The sequence below is a fragment of the Neomonachus schauinslandi genome, chromosome 13 (assembly GCF_002201575.2).
Source record: "Neomonachus schauinslandi chromosome 13, ASM220157v2, whole genome shotgun sequence".
Lineage (NCBI taxonomy): Eukaryota > Metazoa > Chordata > Mammalia > Carnivora > Phocidae > Neomonachus > Neomonachus schauinslandi.
Window position 1 is genome coordinate 80,053,788 of NC_058415.1, and position 20,089 is coordinate 80,073,876.

Here is a 20,089-nt window from a genome sequence, read left to right on the forward strand (position 1 = left end):
GACATCTTTCAAGCCACTCTGCCTCCTTTGCTTTATGGTAGGATATTCATGATGATCACCAAGGTGGATGGAACACATGCCACATGCCAGGCATCACCCTGGGTTTCACACGAGCTATTATTACTCCATTTCACTCATGAAGAAACAGTAAACTTGGCAGAGGTGAGCCATGAACCCAGGTAGTCTGACTCCAGAGCCTTTAACCCCCATGCCCTTTGTCCCCTTTGAACATTGCTATTGGGTCTCTCGTAGGGGCTTGTGCAGTTTAAGACACCCTAGATACATTGCACAATATTTCATCTTATGATAATAGTTTATATGTGAATAGTGCTTTGTAGTTTACCCAGGGGACCCTCACGTCTCTCACTCCATCCCCAAAGTCACTATACAAGATGAACAAGGCGGGGATTATGAGTCCCCTGTTTTGCAGGTGATGAATCTGAGGTTGAGGTTAAGTGATGTGCCCAAGGCCACATAGCTAGAACATGTTAGATACCAGCCTTGGGGAGCAGGAAGCCAGAACAACTGGAGAAGACCTTCCAAGTCAGGTCACCCACTCCTCATTTGTAGCTGGTATCTGAAGAGCAGGTAAGGCTTGCTCAAGGTCATCCAGGAAAGATTTGTTCAAGGTCAAGCGGTAAATCAGATGAGCCATCCTGTGATGGAAGCTTCTTTCTCCTTGCCCAGAGATTTACGTCACGTTGCTTTTGTTGGATCTCCAGCAGTCCTCTCAGGTTTCTCTATTGCCAGAACTTGTTTAAAAACCCTTCTGGTGGAGTGTTCTGTGATACGTGACATTCTCATGAATTTCAGAGGGAGTCTCTGCCTGGATGGGGGGAACACCTATATGACCATTCAGCTTGGAGAGCCTGGATCCCGCCACCAGAATTCTACAGCTATTTCAAGATAATCCTCAGTGTTTTGCTGCCCTCAGAAGAAAACTCTCAAGTCTGGTCTCTGTCTTTGGTCTGTCCTACTCCCTGATCTTTGGACCTAAAGTGGGACAATAGTTCCAAGAAGTTTAGCTAGGACCACTCATCTCTGCATCTTATAGCAGCTTTTTCCAAGATTATAACGCAAAATCCCATAGGCCTCCCGTCACGGAGGAGAGGAAACATCTGAGCCAGAACTGCGTGGAGGCCACCTGGCTTGTGTGGGAGACGCCCTGGGTAGGAGGCTGTGAGCTCAAGAGCTCTTCATTCCAGATGTGGCTCAGATCGTTAGTGTCTGGATCTCACCTGGGAGGCTTGGACAGGCCCAGGGCATGGGGGGGAGGGGCGTTGGTTAGAAGAGAGACTGAGAGGGGGTCCGGAGCAGTGGGCACCCGGGAAGGAGGAGCTTATGGGGCTCACCAGGAAGCAGCCCTCTGGGATGGCCCTTCTGCGATGGTTAATTTTATGCATCCATTTGGCTGGGCCGTAGCGCGCAGGTACCTGATCCAACACTGATTTAGGTGTGGCTGTGAAGGTGTGCGGTAGATGTGGTTACCATCTGCAGTGAGTTGATCTAAGTGAAGATTACCCCTGGTACCGTGGCTGGGCCTTATCTGATCAGTTAGAGGCCTTAAGAGCAAAACCTGGGGTTTTCCGGGGAGGAAGAAACGCTTTCTCAGGACTGTGGCAGTGACTCCTGACTGTCGTCAGCCTCGCCCATGGGCTTTAGGCGTGGCAGTCCCACAACCCTGAGAGCCAATTTCTTAAAATAAAGCTATCTCTAAATGAATGAGTGAATGAATGAATGATATATATGTATATATAGTGTGTGATATATATGATATATATATATATATATATATATATATGATTACAGATTACTGATCAGGCCCTGACGGGCTCATCTCCTGAGCACCTGATGATACATATGCAGGTCTCTCCCCCATTCCTTACCCTCCCGCACTCTGTCTGTATCCCCCAGCCCATCCCTCCTTCTGCAGACCATACCCTTGGGGTTTTCTTTTTTTTTTTAAGATTTTATTTATTTATTTGACAGAGAGAGAGATAGCGAGAGCAGGAACACAAGCAGGGGGAGTGGGAGAAGGAGAAGCAGGCTTCCCGCCGAGCAGGGAGCCCGATGCGGGGCTCGATCCCAGGACCCTGGGATCATGACCTGAGCCGAAGGCAGACGCTTAATGACTGAGCCACCCAGGCGCCCCCTTGGGGTTTTCTTCAGCCTGCTTCTCCACACTCAGGATGGGGAAGGGGCCAGAAGGACCTAGACAGGAATGGGGTTGTAGAAGATCAAACTTGGTGGCCACTGGAAGGCCTGGAACAGTGTGGTGAGACAGAACAGGACATTATGCCTGGCTGTTCAGGATGCAGCAGCTGGGTCTGTCGGCTGGGATATTTCTGTGGCGTTGGCAACAGAGGCTGTGTCAACATTTTCATTTCAAAAATGGTTTTCCTGGTAAGAATCTCCTGGGTCAGTGCCCACAGCACCATGAAAGGTGGCTATTTCCTGCTAGCTCGGCAAACAGGATGAGGACCTATGGCCTTGTATCAGTCGGGATTCTTGGTTACAAGTCACCAGGACCGTCTCTGGTCATCTTCAGCAAGGAGGGACTTGTGGGAAGACGGTGAGGGCTCACAGAACCAACAAGAGGCTGGGGAACAGGCTTGAACAAAGGGCAGAGCCAAGGGAGTCAGGGAAACCCCAGCCAATGGAACGCTGCAGACATAGTCTGATCCAGGGGCCTCTACTGAGAGTTGATTTTAGCTGCGACGGTCCCCTCACCCAAGAGTCAGCTTAAGGAACAAGTCCCTGATTGGCTGAGGCTGTATTTCACACATGCCCATTCTCTATCCAGGCAGGAGATGATGCTTTCATAGTCATGGTGGCCATGGGAAATGAAGGCTAGTTTTTTTCCTTCCTTACAATGGGGAATTCCCCCCCCCCAAAAGGGAACCAGCGTTCTAGGTGGGGATAGATACTGGGCAGATCCCAAGTAACAGCTAAACTTGGAGCTATCGTCTTACGTAAGCCAGTAACAGTTAGATGGTGTTGCTTAAAAATCAGCAAGGTAGAGTAGACAGAACTTAGATGTGAACTTGGATGACCTAAGAGTAAGTTCTACCACTGACTAGCATCATGATGCTGGGCAAGTTATCTAACCTTCAAGAGGCTCGATTTCCACCTCTGAAAAATGGGGAGAATAACAGCACTAACAGCTCACGAACTTGCATGTGTAAACATTCTGTAAAATATTTTGAGCCCTAGAGGGCTGTGGGGATGGAGCAATCATGCCTGAGGCATCTTTTCATCTTGGTTCCCAGTTCACAGCCTGGCACCTAGTAAATGCCCAGTAAGTGTTGTTGAGTCAATGGATAAACAAGCCATCAAGTGATTTTTATCCACATCCTAACTTGACCCTCAGCTTTGCAGAAAAAAAGGGCAGATGTTATTGAACTCTGACACAGGTTTTATGAGCTGAGGCTTCACAAATCAGGTTATATATATGTATTTATGTGTATAAATATATATTTATATTTTTTAAACAACCCCTTTGACATTTTCATTTTAATACGTGAGACCTGGCTACTTGTCTCAAGGAGAGTTTATGGGAAGAAAGCTTCCAGCTGGCTGTGGGGCAGCCCATAAAAACGTACTGAAAAAGGACCAGTTAGAAATGAGGGGCTATTATGGGGATAGAGATCAGTGACGCCATAAGCTCTAGTGAGGCCCACAGCATTTCAATAATTAGCTCTCTGGGCAAGAGGATGCATGCTTCATTCCTTCCTGGTTCCCAGTCAAAGGATGGGGCCCAGAATCTCTTAAAGAGAAACCATAGCTTTCAAATAACAGACAAACACATCTTTAACACAGGCAGGCTGTGTGATTCAAAGGGTGTGGGGGAGGGAAGGGTTTTCAAGAGCTTTAACTGTAATCAAAATGCCCCCATCTCTCCCTCTCTGCCAGCTTTCCAAATTCTACGCCTCCCCCCACCCCCCACAACTCAAGTCTGACCTCCTCCAGGAAGCCCTCCTTGGTAACTCCAGCTCATCATGAGCTCATCATGGGGTTTTTGGGTTTTTTTTAGCCATATGACTCCTTGCCTTTAAACCCTCCAGAGGTGCCTGTTAGATTCAGGGTCAAGTTCAGTCGCCTTGCGATTTGGCCCTTTCATGCGTCTGTGGCCTCTTATGCTCCCCAGCCCCAGCCTTGATCCAGCTGTGCCAGACAACCTTCAGCTCCACCTCCTCCCCCTCCACTCGGGCCTCAGAGTCTTGGACTGTACCCTTGCTTTGGCTGGGATTTTCCTTCCCCTTCTTTATGTGGCTGGATGGTATTTACTCCCCAGACTTAGCCCAGGCCTCTCCTCCAGAGCATGGGGGGAGATGGTTTGAGTCTCCCAGGCTGGGTTAGGTGCCCCCGCGTGTCTTCCCCTAGAGTACTCACCACACTTACTGTAAAGTCTGCTCCCCATCTGGGAGCTTTGCTCACTCACCTCTGTGTCTCTACAGTCCATACCAGATCTGGCTCAGAGAAGGTGCTGGGTTTTGCGTCCTGCTCCTCACACCTCGGAGCCCACTGGGATCACCTGGGGAGCTTTAAAATGCAGACACCTGTGTTCTCATCCTCACCGGTTCTAATTGGTCTGGCAGTGGGGCATGGGATTGGGGTGCACGGTTTGAAAATTTCCCCAAGTGGTTCTAATGCGCAGCCAAGGTTGAACAGCTCTGTGATTTATAGCACTTGACTCAGGACTTCCCCAGCAACTCAGAGGAGTTGCACTCAGGGTGCCTCTCGCAGGCATAACCTTGAACTCCCAGCCCCACTGTCCTTGCTGCAAGTTGTATTCAAAGAAGCACCATTCGTCCTCTTACCTGGATCAGCGGTGCTGAGCAGCTATATACCCCCGCCCCACGGCCCCCCAGCCCCCCAGGCCAATGAGGAGGGAGTCCCTGCGTCACAACACCTGTGAGAAGGATTCCGGTCTGAGCCGCACCCCGAATCCAAGGAGCCCATCTGGGACCCGCCGTGGAAAGAAGTTACCAGTGATTCTGAGGCACACCTGGGGGCCACGACTCGGGGCTGTAAGCTCCCCAGGGCTTGCAGAGCCAGGCATGGAAGTTAAAAACAGAAATGGCCTTGAGGGAACCATGGGTGGGGAGGGCGGTTCGGGGATTGGAAAACTAGCCAATCCTTGTCCTTTGGGAATGTGGGCCCCATGTTGTCAAATCCCCCCTCCTTTTTTAAATAACAAATCTGGATTTTTCTGTGAAATCTAACTATTTAAACTTGACAACTAATTCAATACAACTTTTTAAAGTTTTTAGTTAAATTCCAGTTAGTTAACTGGATACTAGTTTCAGGCATACACTACGGTGAGGCCACACTTCCATCCATTGGCCGGTGCTCATCACAACACGTGCACTCCTTCATCCGCATCACCTGTTTCCCTCTCCCCCCCCAGCTGCCTCCCCTCTGGGAACCGTCAGTATCATCTATAGCTAAGAGTCTGTTTCTTGGTTTGTTGCTCTCTCTTTTTTTCTCCCTTTGTTTATTTATTTTGTTTAAATTCCACATAGGAGTGAAATGATACGGCATTTGTCTTTCTCTGGCTGATTTATTTTTGCTTAGCATAATACTCTCTAGCTCCATCCATGTCATTGCAAATGGCAGGATTTCATTTCTTTTGACGACTGAATAATATTCCAGTGTGTGTGTGTGTGTGTGTGTGTGTGTGTGTGTGTGTGGACATACATACCACTGCTTCTTTATCCATTCATCAGTTGGTGGACACTTGGGCTGTTTCCATAATTTGGTTCTTGTTGATAATCTTGCTATAAACATCGGGGGGCATGTATCCCTTTGTAATTCAGTCCATTTAAATACACCTCTCCGGCCAAACAGAGCTCCCCTGAGGCCTGCATTTAGCTAGTAGATTGCCAGTTTGTCGCAAATGTTTCCTATAAACTCTGCGTACAGATTAAGCTGGGGGAGGCATGCTTGCCCTGTGTTGTCACCCTCTCCCCTCTGAACGGAAGCTGTGGGACTTTGGCCAGCACGGAGGGGCATCCAGGAAGGAGCCCCTAAGACCTGCCCCGAAGTGCATGGTTGGGGACAGTGCTCCTTACATTCTACTGCGTTCCCTCTCTTCTCCCCAGCTCAGCAGGAGAAGGCCTCTCTGGCCTTGGGGCCTAGGAGAGTCATGTTTCTCCTCTGCAACTGGTTCATGAACCCTGAACCGCGTGGGATCGGGGTTTGGTGGCTAAGAAAGCTCAGGGGACAATCTGGGACTTGTCTCCATAACATGCAGGACCTCAAAGCCTGCACTTTGTGTGCCTGCTTCATTCCCGGGTTCCTCTGACGTTTTCAGCTTCGGTTTTCTAGTTGTCACTCGTCTCATGAACATACCTGTACTGTTTGGTTTGTTTTCTGGCATAAGGCATGCTATAAATACATAAGCCCATACGAAGTAGTAAGTGTTCAAAAAAAAAAAAAAGGCTTGTTGAATAGGTGACTACTTGAATGATTCATCTTGCAGTCGCACCCAGAGCCCTGCCCAGAGCAGGTGTTCAGGAAATGAGGGCAGGAGGATGGGGTGGAAAGCGACAGTTTAGAGAGAGGGGGGGCAATAGGCCTGTCATTTCCTAGCCACTGGGACCTCTGCCAAAGTATTTAACCTCTCTTAGCCTCCATTTCACCCCCCCCTGTACAATGGGGACAATCTCAGCACTCACCTCATCAGCGTTGTTGGAGGACTGAACGAGCTCATGCATGTAAAGTGCCTGGTACACGACAGGTGCTTAGTAAATGGCTGCTGTGACTATTAATACTAAGAGTGCCCTCATCTGGGGCGCCTGGGTGGCTCAGTCGTTAAGTGTCTGCCTTCGGCTCAGGTCATGATCCTGGGGTCCTGGGATCGAGTCCCACATCGGGCTCCCTGCTCAGTGGGAAGCCTGCTTCTCCCTCTCCCACTCCCCCTGCTTGTGTTCCTTCTCTCTGTGTCAAATAAATAAAATCTTAAAAAAAAAAGTGCCCTCGTCTGTGAGGTCAGTATTTAAGAGCCTAATTAATAAGGCACAGCATGAGTGAGAATACTCTCGCTCTGCTCAAGCCAGCTAGAGTCTGACGAAGAAGCCACATGTACCCGCTGAGGAATAAAATGGAAATGAGTTCTGGGAAGCCCTCCATTTCCTCAGCTCTGTGTCCCAGGTCTCTGCTTACCACGCCCAGGGACCCCCTGGTTATAGCACTGATGGCAGGTGGCTTCCTGTCTGAGTCTAGAGTCTACTGCTGCCCCAATACTCTCTTTCCAGCATGCTCTGGTGCAGAAGACTCTGTCCTGCCCCTTCCATCCCTCAGCTCGGCAGCCCTAGTCCTGAACACCCCCTTTCTGGAAGCTTCTCACAGTTTCCCCCAAGCTTTCTAGCTCCTTTCCTGGCCCTGACTGACCGGCCTCTCTCCTCGTGATCACGTAGGAGCAAACTCATCATGAACAGTCATGAACGATTTGCTCTCATCGCTTGATGGCTACACCCCCACTGTAGGAATTTTGTGTCCTGGGGTGTTCAGGGGGAGCACTTACGGAGGACTGAAGGTAGCTCCGGGGGGGCATCCCTCTGAGGATGGGACATCAGGTGGACAGTCAGGAGTGTAACCCTGTAATACCGTTACGAGTAAGGCAATTCCTTATAGATCCTGGCCATGGGAAGGGGTCTATGGGGAATGTAAGGTCGGCCTAAATGCTGAATATTGATCCAGAGGTTCCCGGAGTGTGGTCCCCGGATCAGAATGATGGAAGGCATCAGCATCAGCTGGGAATGTGTGATAAATGCAAATTATTCAGCCCCACCCCAGCACTACTGAGTCACAAATCTGGGTGTGGGCCCAGCACTCTGTGTTCTAAATAGCCCTCAGGGTGCCTTGGATGCTCAGCCAGCTTGTAGACCAGCGGAGCAGTGGGGAGGGCAAAGCCTGGGTTCTCACTCTGAGCTTGTCACCTCCCCTGTAAAGAGGACTGATGCTTCCACAGCGGGCTCTGCAGGGAAACGAGATGAATGTGGGAACTGTGCCTGGCACAGGGTTGGTGCTGAGCAACCCCCTCAATGTGGGAGGTTGCCTACCCCTGCTGCTGTTCCGTGATGGGCTGGGAATCAGCCACAGACCCTGAGACAAGGGCTCCATCAGGGAAGTTCCCGGACACTGGATTAGAAAGGTTGGTTGGGCCCTAAATGCCAACCTTAGGATTTTGTATTTGAAATGTTTCTGTTACTTTTCTACTACAGTGCAACAGGATCCTTGTGATTACAGAAGCCCTGGGGCCACTTGGCGCCTTCCCTATAGGCCGCGGGCCTTTCCAGGCCTAGCGTCCCCAGCCCCACGCCTGGGCAGCCCAGGTCTGACACCACGCTCCCTCCCCCGGGGTGGGGCTCCGGGGTCAGCCCGGCGGGGCAGTGGGGAGGCCCTTATCAGACCTTGAGGCCAGGCTGCCGGGAGAGGCTCTGGCTGCCTGGGGAGGGCCCGGTGCGGTCCTGGAACAGGCTCGGGGGGAGCAGAACCGCGTGCTTGGAATGCAGGCGCCGCTCAGTGCATTCCTATGGCCACGGGTGCTGGGCGGTGCCGGGCAACCCGAGGGGACCGGAGGAGGGGCCGACTGGCCGGCAGCCCGACGCTTCCCGGTTCGGCCCATGCCCGGCCCTCCCTGCAGGAAGGCACATTTACTTGTGCTCATTTGCTGTCTGTCTCCCTAACCGCCCTGTGTGCCCGGACGTTGACCACTGATTACTGAGACTAGCACAGTGCCAGGAACATAGTAGCTGTCAGGAGGATTTGATGAGCGAACACTTAATAAACAACGTATTGGGAGAAGGCTTTAGGAATTCCCCCCCCCCCCTTAAATAAGCAGAGAGCTCATTTCCCTCCCATCCAACATACCCTGTGTCAGGACCTTATATGAGTGATCCCAGCCGCCCCTCATACCCCCACCAGTCAGGAACTTGGTGATTCGGCTCCACCCTTGATGGCAGCGGGGCTCAGAGCTGGTAATGCGACTTTGGACAAGGACCCCGCAGGGCCTGAAGCCAGGTCAGAGGACTCCAGGTCCAGTGCTCTTTCTGTCTGAGCCCCCCGGGGAGACAGGCCCTGCCGAAGCTTTACCCTGACCTCCTGGGTCTTTTCTCACTTGGATTCCAGAGTTACTGAAACTCATAAAGGAACTGGACTCCTTAAGAAAACAAAGCATAGAAACTTCCAGCAAGCTTTTCAAAAACATCTTCCCCCCACCCCCAGCTTCACTGATGTACAGTTGACACATGAAATTATCGGAGGATTTTTAGCTTTCAAATTTAAGGGAGCGTGATTGGCTTAAAGAGGAGTCTGATTTTCGTGTTGTGTTTATGTTACGGCTGTAAGAGCATGATGGCTTGATTAACAGGCTCTTCCGGTAGAAGTCTTCCAGTGAAAATTAGGAATCATCCAAAAGGGACGTGTGTTACTACTATTATTCAACCTTGTTCTGCAAATGTAAGCCACCACAGTAAGATGTGGAGCAAGATGGTGAGAGATAGACACCACCATTTCTTAAGGACTCTGAAATTGGAGTTTATATCAAATATTTTATCTGATTCTCGTAGCACCTCAACAAGCTAGGTAATTATTTTATGTATTAGTATTATTTTCATTTTTTACTTACAAAGTAATTAAAATTCACAGATCATAAGTCACTTGTTTATGTTTATCCACCAAATGGTCCTCTTGGCTCCAGAGTATTATTGCTGTTGGAAAGGAGACAAAATTATGCTGGGTTCAGGAGGATCTGTTTGTCCCTCTTGAAATCCAAGAGAATTCACTGAAAAGCTACTTGAATTAAGAAGAGATTAAGTAACTGGATGTGGAAGGTAGTCACAGTCCTCTGTATCTATACCAGCTATGTACCCACAAAACCAACTAGAAGATATAATTTTAAAACATCTGTTATGAAATACCTATGACGGAACTTACCAAGAAATCTAAAACACCTATAAGAAGAAAACTACAAATCCTTATTGAGAAACACAAAGATAAATAAATGGAGGTCCCTTCATATGATGGTCTTGGGTGGGAAAACTGATATTGTATAGACGTCAGCTTTTCTCAAGTGACGTTGCAAGTTTAATGAGATTCCCACAAGAAATCTTTGAAATATTTAATCATGTTTATTGTATCTGGAAGAATAAAAAATCAAAATATGTTGAAACATAAGAATAATTTAAAAAAAAGAATGATGTGATGGGCGATGGGAAATACCAGCTGTTATGGCACATTTTAGAACATACTATAAAGCTATAGAAATCAAAACAGAGCAGTAAGGTTGTAAGAAATGGCAAAAGGATCAGAAAAACACAAGACCAGAAACAGTCCTTATCATCTATAGGCTTCAGTGTATGATAATAAAGATGGCATCCCAGATTACCAGATACAGAAAGGATGGTTCAATGGGAAGGCGAGGACAACTGGCCAGCCATCTGGAGAAAAATTAAGTCAGAGCCTTTGCCTCTCACTATACATAAAATAAATTTCTGATGGAGGAAAGAGTCCATAAAAATTAAGAGAAAATCTAAATGATGACTCTCTTTTCTTTTGTTTTTACATTTTACCCTTTGATTTTGAAGTAATTTAGGACTCAAGTGAAGTTGCAAAAAGAATCCAGAATCCTTGTGTCCCCCATCACCTAGCTCTCCCTGATGACAGCCTCTTATGTAACATAGTGCATTTTCAAAACCAGGAAATTGAAATTGGTACAATATTATTAACCAATTACACAACTTACTTGGATGAGGACATATTAAACAATAAGAAATACAGCTCCATTTAAAAAATTAAGCTATTTTGGGGCATCTGGCTGGCTCAGTTGGTGGCACATGTAAACTCTTGATCTTGGGGTCATGAGTTCAAGCCCCATGTTGGACACAGAGCTTACGTAAAAAGAATGAAAATCTTTTGTATATTAAAAAGTCATAAAAAATAGAAAGGCAAATAACAAAGTGAGAAAAGTCTCGCAACAAGTAGGGCGGATGGATAGTTAATTACCATACGTTGTGATGATTGCTTCCAAATTAATAAGAAAAATACTAACCTTTACCTAGAAACTTGGACAAAGGGAATGTGTAGACAATTCACATAAAACAAAATGTAGATGCTTAATAACCACATGAAACAGATTTATCTTCCCCAGATACCAAAGGAACCTGTGTTAACATCTTAAAATGCCATTTCTCATGTAGCAAATTAGCACATATTTTAAAAATATAATCACACTTAGGTAAGATATATACTCTGATACACTGCTTGGGAAGTGTGAATTGTGTATGTAATTTCTGGAAAACAAATTTCAATGTGTATCAAGAGCCCTAATAGTGTTTACATCTGTTGATACTTTGTAGCTCTTCCGAGCATCTCTCCCCAGGCAGTGATCAGAGGCATTACTGAAGACTTTGATGAAGACGGTTGATCAAAGTGGGGTGAAGCTGAACTAGCCAGCAGTAAGAGGATGGTAAAATGACTTCTGTCCCCTCCATATAATGGAATACAACATTGCCACAAATAAATGTTTTTCATAGATTTTTTTTAATGGTACAGAAAACTGTTAATGGGAAACTGGAGATACAAGATAATGAATGATGTACACATATCCCAATATTAAAGTGTGTGTGTGTGTGTGTGTAATTTCTGTACCAATACCCATATCTCTGGAAGAAAATATACCACCATGTTAATAACAGTGATCTCTGAGCAGTGGGATGCTTTTCTCTATTTCCCCGATCCCTTTTTAAAAATAATGAGCACCTATCACTTTTATATTATTTTTCAATGGCTTTATTGAAGTATAATTTACTTAACCACAAAATACACCCTACCTTTATATTATTTTACATGATTATATATTTGTCCACTTAAAACAAATGTGTACTTAGAAAATTGAACATTATTTAAAACAAAAAACAAGTCTGGACTGTATCAGTTAGGATTCTACCGAAGAAACAGAAAAAAATACACCAGTATGTATGTGTATATATGTATATTTTATGTGTATGTATCAACACCTTTGAATTTTACACTTTACATGGGTGAATTGTATGGTATGTAAATTACATCTTAATTGTATCTTTTTTTAAATTAAAAAAATTTTTTTAAAGTAGCCTCCACGCCTAGCATGGAGCCCAATGCAGAGCTTGAACTCATGACCCTGAGATCAAGACCCGAACTGAGATCAAGAGTCAGACGCTTAACCGACTGAGCCACCCAGGTGCCCCTGAATTGTATTGTAATACCAAAAATTTCTTGACTCTGCCCCTCACAAGGTGTGTGACCTGGAAGAGGGACCCCCCCTGCCTCTGCCTCAGTTTCCTTAAGTTTGATGATTGTGATAGCGGGGATCTCATGAGCTTGTTGTGTATCAATGAGGGGAATTACGTAACCGGTTAGCACAGTGCTTGATACACATGGAGCCCTTGGTGAATAGTAACAACATGGAACATTCGCCGAGGTTGGCGGACTAGCGTGCTCCTCCATGACGTCGGTGGTCCTCCAAGCACCAGCATGCCGTGGAGTGGAGGAGATGGGGCACAGCGAAGGCCAAGCCAGACCAGAAACAGTCTGGTCTGCTGAGGGATGGGCAGAGTCTGGAAGCCAGGTAGTCCCGAGGCTGGAGTTCAGGTTCCGAACTATAAGGCAATTCTGGCTTCTGTGTTGTTTTGCCTTTATGTTTGTATGGATTTTTTTTGATTACTCTGACCTGCTTTGCCTGCACAGCCTGAGGCTAAACTTCATCCAACTACCACTTCCTTCCAAATTGCTTCTGTCCTTTTCTCTTGCTTAGAATACTTTCCAAGGTATAAGATGCCCCCGGAGAAAGGCTGCCTAAGACCTGGCAAGTGCCCCACACTCGGTGGACAGGGTCAGGCCTTGGGGAGGAAGGCTCAGCGTCTGCTCAGCCCCCTCCTCGCTTGTAGAGACCTCTTAGCCTCGGCCTCGCCATAGAAAACGTGCAGATGATGATAATACTTACTTGCCACGGGATGTTGAGAGGTTTGCTTACAAGCCCTGAAAGGCCCCAAACCATGGAGTTGTGTTGTCCCAGGACCCCCGTTGGCAGGGAGATGGCAGTCGTGGGGCTGGCCCACACCCAGCGAGCTTGAGAGCTTTCTGTGCTGAGGCAGCAAGTACAGCTGCTAAAAATAAAAGTCACGTCTAGCAGGGCCGTGGGCTGGCCCAGAAAGCAGGGCTCACCCCAGGCAGATGGGAGTGGGGGAGGAGGGCGCTGGGACACCCACCCACCACCAGCACCCTCGCCCGCAGTGTGTGTGTGGGGGGCTGATCCTTTTACCCAGCGCAAGGCCCCCATCCCCACCAAGGGGGGGCGCTGCTCCTTCCAGCCAAGGCAATGAGCAAAGCCCTCTAGTGCTGACCCACAGTGATGCAATGTGAGCTACATATTTTCCCAAAGTTTCTAATACTGACATTAAAAAAAAAACAACAGGAAAAATGAATTGTAATAATAGATTTAATCTAATAGGATGAAATGTTGATCATTTCAACATGTTCTCAATATAAAGAAGAGTAATGAAATAAATTAAATTCTCCTTTTTGTACTAAGTCTGGCAAGTGTGTGTGTTTTAGACTTGAGGCTCATCTCAATTTGGAGCGGCCACATTTCAAGCCCTGTATTAGCTCTGACTGCAGGTGTAACACATTTTCACGGTATCAGTGGCTCAGAATAGCACACATTTACCATCTTACCATTCTGGACGCTTGAAGTCTTGAAATGAGGCTTACGGGGCTAAAATCAAGGCGTCGGCAGGGCTGTGTTCGTCCTGGAGACTCCAGGGGAGAATTCCCTCCTTGGATTTTCCAGCTGCTGGGGGCCTGCTTTTCCACCTGCATTCCATCCATCCCCCATCTTCAAAGTGCATCATTCCAACCCCTGCTCCCATGGGTACATCTCTCCCCCTGCTTTGGCTGTCACTTTGCCTTCCTGGACTTGGACCCTCTTGACTCCCCACTTATGAGGACCCTTGCGATGATACTCAGCCCAGCCAAACGATCCAGGAGAACCTCCCTGTCCCAAGATCCTTCACCACATCTGCGAAGTCCCTCTGCCGTGGAAGGTGGCATCTGCAGAGGTTTGGGGATCAGGATGTGGATGCGGTGACTAACGGACCGGACAGCGCAGCTCCAGGGAATCAAGGTGAAAAGTCTGGTGAGATCTCCTAGCTTCACAGGGCAGCCCTGCCCCCAACACGTGGTGGGAACTTGGGCAAGTCGTTTCACATCCCTGCTTGACTGTACTTTCCTTGTGCATGAAATGGGGTTGATAATGATCCATGCCTGACAAAATGCAATGAGCTAGCGGGCATGTAAGTGCTTATTTAAATGTAAGGAGGGCAGACTGGAGGTTGTTGCTGCCCCGTGGTGGGAGACCTCACTGCTGGGAGGGTCCTCAGAGGCCATTGGTTCAGCAGCCTCGTTTTACACATGGGTAAACTGAGGCCCAGAGCTGGAAGAGGCTTGCTAAAGGTTCCCGGTGAGTTGGTAGCTGAGCCAGGGAGGGGATCCAGTGGGAACTTCCCATCCATGTCACACTGCCCATCCCCTATGAGCCCCAGTCTCCTCGCCTCTAACATGCAAATAGTGGGGCACCTGGATGGCTCAGTTGGTTAAGAATCTGACTCTTGATCTCAGCTTTGGTCTTGATCTCAGGGTTGTGAGTTCAAGTCCCGAGTTAGGCTCCACGCTGGGTGTGGCGCCTACTTAAAAAAATAAAAATAAATAAAATGCAAACAGTAATGGCATATTTTCAGGGCCGTTGTGAAGATCAAAGGATGTCTCAGGTTTGAACAAGCTCGGGAACAGAGGGTTGTGTGAAGGAAGGTCTCGATGACACCTGGGTGCAGGCATTAAGTATTTATCCACGGCAAAGGCAGCTGAACCCCCTGTCTCCCTAGCTTGCAGTGCACTGGAAAGATACCTCAGAGGACCTCAGGGGGCCTGCTGAGCGTCCTCACAAGCTCTTTCTGTCTTCCTGTCTATCCCTTCTCCCCCCTTCTAGAACCAAGTCTCAGGAGCAGCAGGAAGCTGGCTTTCTCCTTGTTGACAAGGGGCCTGCAGCCCTTTCCCGGAATGTGACCTCCCCAAGGCTTGGCCCTCACCTAGCTCAGCCCCTCCTGTGGGGGCTGTGTTTTGGTTGGGGTGAGAGGACCAGTCAAGTGCTCTTTGAGGCCGAGGGGGTGGAGGAGACTGAGCCTGGGGCTCCTGTTCTGACCCCTCCTGCTGCTGGCTGGGGCTTAGACCAGAGGTGCTCGCCTTCTGGGGCACCCTTCCCTGTCTTTACAGGGGCCAAGAGATAGCCTGTTCCTGAGCCAAACTCTCCCCTGCACCAGGAGGCAGGGCCAGCCAGCTGGTGGGAGCCAGCATGAGAGGCAGGGGTGGAAGAGGAACCCCAGGGTGGCTGTGGCCTGTGTCAGCTTCTCCCCTCCCTCCCAGCGTTCTGGCTCCATCTCGAACCCTGGGCCGGGCAGGGCTGTCCTTCGGAGCTGCAGGGAGACCCCTGGGCCGGAAGGAGTGGCGGCTGGCATCGGTGGTAAGACTCTAAAAACAGGCATGCTCCGGGTGTTAACCTAACCTGCTAGCTCGGCAGCTTCCATGCTGGGGGGAGGGCTTGCTTCATCCCACAACACCCCCACGAGGTAGGGATTTATTATCACCATTTCACACGTAGGGAAACTGAGGCACGGAGCTGTTAAATAACTTGCCCAAGGATACCCAGCTACGAGATGACAGAGCCAGGACTTCAACAGGACTGCTGGACTCCAACACATGTACTCCTGACCAAATGCAAGTGTGAGGCTTGGGGTGTGAGTCTTAAGTGGTCTGCACTCCTTGACCCATCACGAGGGAATCCAGCTCATGTGCTGTGGGGATGCACTGACCATGGCCCTGTGAGGGCAGACAGGGCCAGATCCTTAGGTCCTCAAGAAGCAGGGGCCAGGGCCTCGAAAAGCTATCACCGAAGATTCCCATGGGAAGGGGGCCTCTCTCAGTCAGACTCTTTGTGCCCAGAATCCAACCTGATCAGAGCTGGAGGCCTGTATCCATCACCACCTACCTGTCCACCGTGCAGATGGGAAAATGGGCTCAGAGATGGCAGGTGCCTGGCCCAAGATCCCGCAGCAAGAGTGTGGAGTCCTGGGGAGGCTGGACACTGGACATTCCGCTGGTCCTGGGGGTTCTAAGAGACCTCATTACACTCACCCGGCCCCCACCAGACATCCGTGGGAGGACAGTAGCCGCGGAAAAGAGCTTTCTCAACCGCTGTCCCAGATGCTTAAGTCCCAGGCGGATTCCACCCCACTGCTGGCCCTGGGATTTCTTGACAGATGGAGCTGTGCTTGGGAGTGGGAGTGGGGATAGACATCAGTTGTTTCCATAAAGAGAATCTTCAGTATTGATACCAACAAGTTACTGGGTGCAGGAGGAAGGGCTGGGCGTTGTGGCAGAAGACCCAGGTCCCAGGCAGGCTCTGCCTCTTGGCAGCTGGGTGCCCCCGAGTGAGTCACTTTTCTCCTCTGAGCTCCTTTTCACTTGTACAAAGAGAACAGAGACTTCGCGGCTAGAAGGGAGCCCACTGTTCCAGGGCGAGGTGACAGGGTCCGCAGGGCAGGCAGGGAGGGCCGAGGGCCGAGCTGACCTCCTCCACAAGAGAGGAACCACCGGCCGCCACCCCGAGCCACCAACCTGCTGAGTGACCTTGACCTCCTGCTTGCACGGCAGTCAGCCCTAACAGCTACGACATCAGCACCATACACCGCAGGTTTTCTGAGGAGGAAGATGCCATGAGATGGGTGGGGATTGAGGAAAGGACCCGAGAAGGAAGAAAGTCCTGGCCCAGATGAGTGTAATAGCCCAGCCCCCTCTGGAATGGCCCCCCAAGCTCTGGACCACATGAATTTGTGTTGCTTAACACACACATGTCCCCGATGCGGAGGTGGCAAGTGAGGTCCAGCTCCTGGCAAAGGGTCACTGGCACACCAGCGGCCCCCCGGCCCCTGACTTCATCCTTCTCCTTCCCGTGGCCTGACAATTCCACCCTTGTGGTGCCGGGGGGGGGGGGGGGGGTTGCCCCTGGAGAAGAAGGGCTGGCAGCCGGTCCAGAAGACCCATCACTTCTCATTTGTCTGACCCTCTCCCACTCCCCCAAAGCACTGGAAAGGACGTGACAATGGGCAAAGCCTCTGGTTGCGGGGGCAGAGATCTGCCTATTAGTTGTGTGACCTTGAGGAAGTTGCCTGGCCCCTCTGAACTTGTATCTCCATCTGTAAATTGAAGAAAAGGATACTCCCTCCCAGGCCAGTTATGAGTATTAAGCGTGGTGCTTGCAAGTAAAGCAAGCAGGTGCTCAAGAAGTGACAGCTCTCATCATTTTGTCAGGGCTGTTTAAAAAATCAATTTGCAGTCTGTGCAGAACTAAAACTGGATCTCACCTTGCGGTGCCATTTCCACAACATTATGCAGATCAAGTCACTGGACTGAAGGGTTTGGAGCTTGAATAGACTGATCTGGGTTCAAGTTCTGGCTCCTGGCCCTTGTGTGACCTTGGGGGTGTGGTTTTTACTCCTCAGAGCTTGGCTTTCCTTGTCTATCACCCCGGGGAAGATCATCACCATGCTTCCTTGTGGGGTTTCCGCAAGGTCCTGAAGGGCTACATGCAGCCAGGCATTTCATGGCTGTTGGGGATCCTTGTTTCTATTATTATTTGACCGGGGACCCCACAGTGCCCAAAGCCAGTGGTTTCTGCGACCCTGACACCCTTGCCACAACAGTGGGGTTGTTAGAACCCACGGGGCAGAAATGGAAACCGAGGCTTAGCCAGTCTCTGCTCTCGAGGTCAGCAGGGAAGCAGGGGGAAGTAGGGGAGAGCATGCCCTGTTTGCTCTGCTGGGGTTCAGCTGTTGAAGGCAGAGGATGGTTCACTCTCCCCCGGCCCAGGCTGCGGGCATGGTGTCCTGTCCACCAGCTTTGGGACCTGTTGTCTCTTCCAGACCCACAAAGAAAATCCTCTCCTGGGATCTCCCCGAACCCTGCCAGGCACCAGATGCAGGACAGAGAAGAGTCTAGACCTTTGGTGGGGGCTCACCCCTCAGGAGGAATGCAACCTCATGTGGGTCACTCCCCTCGTCTGTGGCTGTTTCTCCATCTGAGTGCGAATCACATCAGAAGTATGAGTCCCTATCCCACCACTTATCTGGAGTGGCCCTGAGTGAGCTACTTGCTTTCCCTTAGTTTCTGTGCCTTTGCCTACAAAAAGAGGCAAAATGTTATGATGGGATGTCCATGAAAACAGGAGAGCGTAAAGCTGTAATTGGTATGATTTTCATCGCATTTTAAAAAGTCTATGCGTGTGGGGATGCCTTGGTGGCTCAGTCGGTTAGGCAGCCAACTCTTGATTTCGGCTCAGGTCGTGATCTCAGGGCTGTGGGATGGAGCCCCGAGTTGGGCTCTGCGCTGGGCGTGGACCCTTACGGTTCCCTCTCTCCCTCTCGCTCTGCACCTCCCCACTCACGTGCTCTCTCTCAAAACAAACAAAAAAAGTCTATGTGTATGTTTGTATCCACTGTTTCAAAAAGACAAAGAAAATTTACTAAGACGTCCCTAGTCCCTCTGGACACTGGGCTCATGGGTGGCTTATTTCTTCCTATATTGTACTTTTCTTCCCCCTGATTTTTCTACAATGTGTCTCTCACAGTAAGCAACCAGCAATGAGAGGCATAAAAAGCGGCTGTGGGTACCGTTCAGGGCTGTCAGAGAATCACAACGAGGCGCCTGTGGGCAGACGTGCTGGGTGCTGACCACGCTCACCCTCTCCTCCCAGGGGCGGTCGGGGTTGGCCTGGGGGGGGCGGTGGTGGCTGCAGGGCTGGCCCTCTGTGGGCGGCAGAGGGACCCGCTGCCTCCCGAGGCCTCCGTGAGGATGTGACCTCAATGCACCAGCAGACACAGACTTCAGCCAAAAGGAAGCTTGAAGGGGAAGGAAAATAACAAACTTCTAACTCCAGCTGTCTGTCCTGCTCCCACCTCACCGTGGGCGAGGCACCTGGCTTCTTTGGCCTTAGCTTCCCGGTCCTTACGACGGGGTTCCGTGCCGCCCACCTCACAGGGAAGTAGTGAGGATCCGATGAAACGGTGGCTTGGCCTCCGTCTTGCCTTCCCTCCCCTGGAATCACCGGAACGCTGTGGGCTTTGCTGGAAGATGCATCGGTAAATGTTTGAACTCATTGTCTCATCCTGCTGCGAAGAGCCCAAAGGGCCACCTGCAGGTGATCTGAGCCCCCTCAGCCCCCCATGTCCCGTTTTCAGGCAGCTTGGACCCCTCCTGATGCCTTCGATATGCTTTCCCCTCCCCCTCCATGCTTCTGCCTCACACACCCCACCCGAAGCTGAGACTGCTCCCTACCTTGGGGTCTTTCCTCTCCCCCACACCCCGATCCTCTGCATCTCAAAATATTTTAAGGCTGAGTTTAAATGTCACCTCTTCTGTGAAGCCCTCCCTCCCTGCTTCACCCAGTGGATCTGGGATCCGGTGCTCTCTCCGAGCTACTCTTCCCTATCAGTCTCAACGATCTACTTATGGACCTGCTTCCTGCACTGAACTAAGAGTTATTGCGGGTGGGGTGCACGTCTTACATTTCCTCCCTAGTGTCTAGCCAGTGGGTGACAGCTGCATCTCAGTAAGGCTTTGTTGGAACAGTGGCTGTGACTCCCAGTTAGAAGCAAGTATGTGTCTCTTCCCATCGGAAACCAGCGAGCAGAGGCGAGAGTAACGATCATCTTTAGTAGCAGCTTGTCCTCAATCCCATTAGCTCAGCACTCAGCGAGCAGGGATGAAGATGGATTTGCCAGGACACCGGTGTGGAGGCAGAAGCTCCCAGAACTTGCTGGGCCATACCTTGGCTTGTTATTCCCACTCGTCGAGGGGAAGCAGGTCTGTCTCCATTGCCGGCTGCCTGTCGGCACCAGGGGCGAGGAAAAGCCCTGACACGTCTGCAGCCTGTCACGCCTGGCAAGGTGCCTCGGCGCAAAGCACTAGTGTGTTCCCTTGTTGTATTTGGGCCTCG